The sequence below is a fragment of the Stegostoma tigrinum genome, chromosome 27 (genome assembly GCF_030684315.1).
Source record: "Stegostoma tigrinum isolate sSteTig4 chromosome 27, sSteTig4.hap1, whole genome shotgun sequence".
NCBI classification, from domain to species: domain Eukaryota; kingdom Metazoa; phylum Chordata; class Chondrichthyes; order Orectolobiformes; family Stegostomatidae; genus Stegostoma; species Stegostoma tigrinum.
In genome coordinates this window covers 34,537,017-34,543,151 of record NC_081380.1, presented here as the reverse complement: position 1 = coordinate 34,543,151, position 6,135 = coordinate 34,537,017, and positions in this window count along the sequence as shown.

Genomic DNA, 6,135 nt, shown 5'->3' with positions numbered 1-6,135 from the left:
TTTTTTAAAATGGGACATTACAGAAAACAGTTATTTCCAAGCAACCCCCTCAAAGTCTCCAACGTTAGAAAGATCCAGCTCAAAGCTAACAACATTCTCTACTTACAGATGTATCAAATGTGCATCTCAAAGACAAACCAACAGGATGTAATCTATGTATCTGTATCCATCACTATACTGATGCCCTAAACCCTTCCCACTACAGGTAAAGGAATAGCTGCCTGGAAATTATTTCTCATGATTCTTAATAAGTCACTGAATTACAGTCAACCTACAAAAGTATTTGTATTTGCGCTGATTATATACCCCCATGTCATTTCATATTGGTGTGGAATTTACTTACAACTGAAGCAACAGACGACATGGTTTCAGTGCGGATTGATTCAAATGGTCATTTTTGGCCCAATTCATTTCATCTTTCTGGAATACCAATCTGCAGAACCTTCTCATGTTTTAAAGGACATCTGGTGTTTTGTCATAATTTCTAGCTCCTCCCCTACCTTTCCTGGTGATCCATCTGCAGCTATTGATGACCTCTTGGGGAATGACTACAACCTTTCCCAACCCTGAGCATGGCTCTGCACCCTTGTGTGCTTTTGTACACCTGCTTGCATGACTCTTGAGTGTGCTTACCTGACCTCGCGCATAAAGTTGTCTCCCAGGGCTTGGCACTGTTCCAGTCACAGCCCCCGCCCAATTCCCCAAACCTGTCCAGTTGTGCCCCAAAGTCAAGTCCACACTAGAATAAAACAGCGTAAGCATAGCAACGCAAAACTTGGGCAATTCTACTTGTGGAAACAAACCTACCCAGAAAGCTTTGATAGAACGACTCAGGTGACAACAGTAGACAGGATGACTCAAATGGAATTCGGAAATTTGAGAGGCCTGCCATCAATGCCTCTGCTGCAATTTCCTTTGGTGCCTTCAAAATAAAATTTTAATCATTCACTGTAACTCTCTGTTCTCAATTTATAACTTATTAATCGGCCTTCTCATCATCTTAATTGCAAAGGATTGGCCAACCAACAAGCAGAAAACTACACGGGTTCAAAGGCATTCTATCCAGAATGGATTTTAAAACTCCAGAAATACGCACAATATGACAGTGCAATTATAGATCTCAGAGTATAAAATATATACTTGCCAATTTGGATCCCAGGAACTCAAACAGGATGGGAATGCCTTCTTGCCTCAAATTATGTTTTAGTTGTAATTGTATCAGCTTGTTGCCTTATGTTGCTCGCAGCTTTGGAACCAACTGCTTTTAACTTAAGATAACAAAGTGTGGAGCTGGATGAACACAGCAGGCCAAGCAGCATCTCAGGAGCACAAAAGCTGACGTTTCGGGCCTAGACCCTTCATCACAGAGGTGGATGGGGAGAGGGTTCTGAAATAAATAGGGAGAGACGGGGAGGTGGACTGAAGATGGAGAGAAAAGAAGATAGGTGGAGAGGAGAGTATAGGTGGGGAGGTAGGGAGGGGATAGGTCAGTACAGGGAAGACGGACAGGTCAAGGAGGCGGGATGAGGTTAGTAGGTAGGAAATGGAGGTGCGGCTTGAGGTGGGAGGAAGGGATGGGTGAGAGGTAGAACAGGTTACGGAAGCGGAGACAGGCTGGGCTGATTTTGGGATGCAGTGGGGGGAGGGGAAGAGCTGGGCTGGGTCATCTCCAACACATCCCTCGCCTTCCTGGACCTCTCAGTCTCCATCTCAGCTAGAAACTGATGTCCAATTCAAGCCCACTGACTCCCACAGCTACCCAGAATACACCTCCTCCCACCCACCCTCGTGCAAAAATTCCATCCCCTATTCCCAATTCCTCTGCCTCCACCGCATCTGCACCCAGATGAGGCTATCCACTCCCGCACATCCCAGATGTCCATGTTCTTCAAGGACCGCAACTTTCCCCCCGCAGCGGTCGAGAACGCCCTTGACCCCGTCCCCCGCATTTCCCACCACACATCCCTCACACCCCGCCCCCGCCACAACCATCCCAAGAGGATCCCCCTTGTTCTCACATACCACCCCACCAACCTCCGGGTACAACGCATCATCCTCTGACACTTCCGCCATCTACAATCCGACCCCACCACACAAGCTATTTTTCCATCCCCACCCTTGTCTGCTTTCCGGAGAGACCACTCTGTCCGTGACTCCCTTGTCCGCTCCACACTCTCCAACCCCAGCACACCCGGCACCTTCCCCGGCAACCGCACGAAGTGCTACACTTGCCCCCACATTTCCTCTCTCACCCCCATCCCAGGCCCAAGATGACTTTCCATATTAAGCGGATGTTCACCTGCACATCTGCCAATGTGGTATACTGTATCCATTGTACCCGGTGTGGCTTCCTCTACATTGGGGAAACCAAGCGGAGGCTTGGGGACCACTTTGCAGAACAGCTCCGCTCAGTTCGCAACAAACAACTGCACCTCCCAAACACAAAACATTTTAATCCCCCTCCCATTCCTCAGACGACATGTCCATCATGGGCCTCCTGCCGTGTCACAATGATGCCACCCGAAGGTTGCAGGAACAGCAACTCATATTCCGCTTGGAACCCTGCAGCCCAATGGTATCAATTTGGACTTCACAAGCTTCAAAATCTCCCTTCCCCCACTGCATCCCAAAACCAGCCCAGTTCGTCCCCTCCCCCCACTGCACCACACAACCAGCCCAGCTCACCCCCCCCCACTGCATCCCAAAACCAGCCCAGCCTGTCTCCGCTTCCCTAACCTGTTCTTCCTCTCACCCACCCCTTCCTCCCGCCTCAAGCCGCACCTCCATTTCCTACCTACTACCTCATCCCGCATCCTTAACCTGTCCGTCTTCCCTGGACTGACCTATCCCCTCCTTACCTCCCCACCTATACTCTCCACCTATCTTCTTTTCTCTCCATCTTCAGTCCACCTCCCCATCTCTCCCTATTTATTTCAGAACCCTCTCCCCATCCACCTCTGTGATGAAGGGTCTAGGCCCGAAACGTCAGCTTTTGTGCTCCTGAGATGCTGCTTGGCCTGCTGTGTTCATCCAGCTTCACACTTTGTTATCTTGGATTCTCCAGCATCTGCAGTTCCCATTATCACTGCTTTTAACTAAAACTGTTCTCTTTTACCATATCTTTCATTCTTGATCCTTTCTCCTACATTCTTTTTTCACTCTCTTGAGCTTTCTTCTCATCTCCAAATGTTTTATTTCCTGTGTGCCTTTCTGCATCTTTCTCTTCTCAAACTTTCAAGGCATTAGATGTTGCACCCAAGAACAGCAGTCCACAAGACTCACAACCTTAGCAACTTTTCTGTGGCTTCATTTTAACTATGCATTTATTGCCTATTATCCATAGTGAAGGCTGTGCCTAAAAGCAGGCCCTCCTACAAGTGCTGTTTTTAAGAATGGTCATTTCATTGAATAACAACAACCTGAACATTTTAATGATTCACCTTTTGCTGTTGGCATCTTCACAGCCTTTGACTGAATCCAACATCTTGCATTTAAGTTACCACTGGAATGGTTTGTAACTAAGCTTTGTGACTGGTCATTCAACTTCCTTTCAAAAGGTTTCTGCAGCCATTGACTATTCATCTTTGGACATTTCTGGTGTTTTTCAGAGGCTGTTCATTTATGGGGACAGGCCTTGCTGGCAAAGTTAATCATTTTTGGTCATGGTACTACCAGCATTGATGAATGAATTATTACATTTCAATACCTATTCTTGCCAATAGCTGAGTCCTCAAAAGGATAAATTGTTTATCCATGTTGCAAGCTTAATCAGTAGCTGCCATCTTTTACATTTACTATCTTCACTCGTCATTCATTGATAATCTTAAAGTTACTTTTGACTTCAGATGGAAATTAACTGTCTCACCCAGTGCTAAAGAAACTCATTGCTCCTTCATCCAAATGCAACTTTCCATTCAACGATTCTCAACTGTGCGGTACACTGATCCAGACCAAGATTTGTAAACTGCACATACATGTGGCTTCCCTGTCATACTTTCACCATAACTTGGAAAATATTCTGCCTGATTATTAACCCTTCTATTTTTAGCCTCCAACATGTCAAAACTTGTTTATCTAGTTTTCCAGAGCTATGGAAAAATACAGCATAAAATTTTCTTGATCAGACCCTGTACTTAATACGCTGCTGTTCACGCACTTCCTTGTCCCTATGTTCAAAAGATGTCAAAACAACTGAACAAACCATCAAAAATATCAGAGATAATGGGAACTGCAGATGCTGGAGAATCCGAGATAATAAAATGTGAGGCTGGATGAACACAGCAGGCCAAGCAGCATCTCAGGAGCACAAAAGCTGACATTTTGGGCCTAGACCCTTCATCAGAAAAGGTCTGATGCTGCTTGGCCTGCTGTGTTCATCCAGCTCCACACTTTGTTATCAAAAATATCTGCCTGGTCCTCAAGACTGAAACTCTTACCTCTTTTAGTTTCCCCTCTATCTTAATATTGACAGGTTCTTAGAATATTGCTATTACCCACTTACTACTTGATGACTTAGATCATTTTGCTTTTCTATTCTCTTCAATCTTAGTGCTAACTTGGCACTTTTGTTCATTCAATTAGATTTCACAATTAAGCAAAATCAGTTGATTCAAAGAAGCATATCCCTAGAGGAGAAAAGTCTCAATCATATTTGTTCTCCACTTAAGTCCGACGTTTGGGATATTGTTATCCAGAATATCTGATCTACCGTTGTGCAGAGATGATATGTGGAAACCAACTAATACCACTGTAACGCCTCACTGGGGTAAGTGCACCAGAATTTAAATTCTGCTGTTCCCAGTCATCACAAAGGTTAAAGGTTTTATTAAAATATATAAAACACCCCAATTTACCAACCTCTCAAAAGTAAATTTAACAAATAAAAAACTGATCAGATTTTTGCACTGCACGAGAACGACTATTTATTACAAATAAATGGATTCTAACCACAGCTAAACAGAGGGTCATATAACAAAGAAGTGGGCCTTTCAGCCCAACTCGGCCATGCCGACCAGGTTTCTTAAAGTCCCATCTGCCTGCACTTGGCCAATATTCCTTTAAACCATTCCTATCCACATACCCGACCAAATATCTCTTCAATGTTGTAACTGTGCTGGCCCACTTCCTCTGGTAGCTCGTTGCAAAATACACACCACCCTCTGTGAAAATGTTGCCCCTCAGGTCCCTTTCAGTTCCCTCTCAAGTTAAACCCATGCCTCCAGTTTTGGACTCCCCTATCCAGGAGAAAAGACCTTGGCTATTCACCTTATCTATGACCCTCAACTATAAACTGCTGATAAAATGGAGCTCTCATCCTGTACTAAGAAAACCTCCGTGCTCCCACGCACACATACAGACACAAAAGCACTGGTATTATGACAGAGGGAGGAAAAACTGGGGAAGCAGTTTAATGACCCCAGCTCGCTGAGTTTGCTGAGATAATCGTTTTGTTTGGAATTTCTGTCCTTCAATTCCTTTTCTCCAGGTTCTTTCCATTCTTCCCCCCAGAGACACAGGCAGTTGGTACATTAATTGCAAAGTCTCTTTGTTACTGACTAAAAGGCTCAGATTATAGCAATAGGTGAAGGGGAAAAAACCTGGCTTTCTTCACGTTTTAGTTATTTTGCTGGAGAGAAAGATACACCACCTCCTTTTCCAGAGGTTTGAATGCTTCTGTTAGTATTTGTTCACACCCACAAGCTGTTCAGCTACCCAATTGCTTAACCAACAGTTATGGTAAGACTGATGGATTTTGTTGTGCTATTTGGTCACAATTCCACAATGAAATCAGCCCCTTGTTGCCAGCCGAATTTCACTTCACCCTCTAGTGTTAGCCTATAGAAACTACTTGAACAATGCAGCAATGTAAACATGGTTGATGATGAGCTTCAATAATTGTATTTTGGGTACTTTGGTTTTAAAAATCCTTTTTACAATTCAATCCACAGTCAAAAATAAAGGTTATGGTTATAAACTCTTAGTTCCTTGGAACCATCAGTTTTATATAATGGGCCTGCACACATTTTACGTTGTGAACATATATTTGTTGGTTTCTCTCCACAAGATAATAAAAGCAAATTGGTCCAGTTCAAAATTCATTGTTTATTTACTTTTATCTGAAAGAACAGGCAGTAT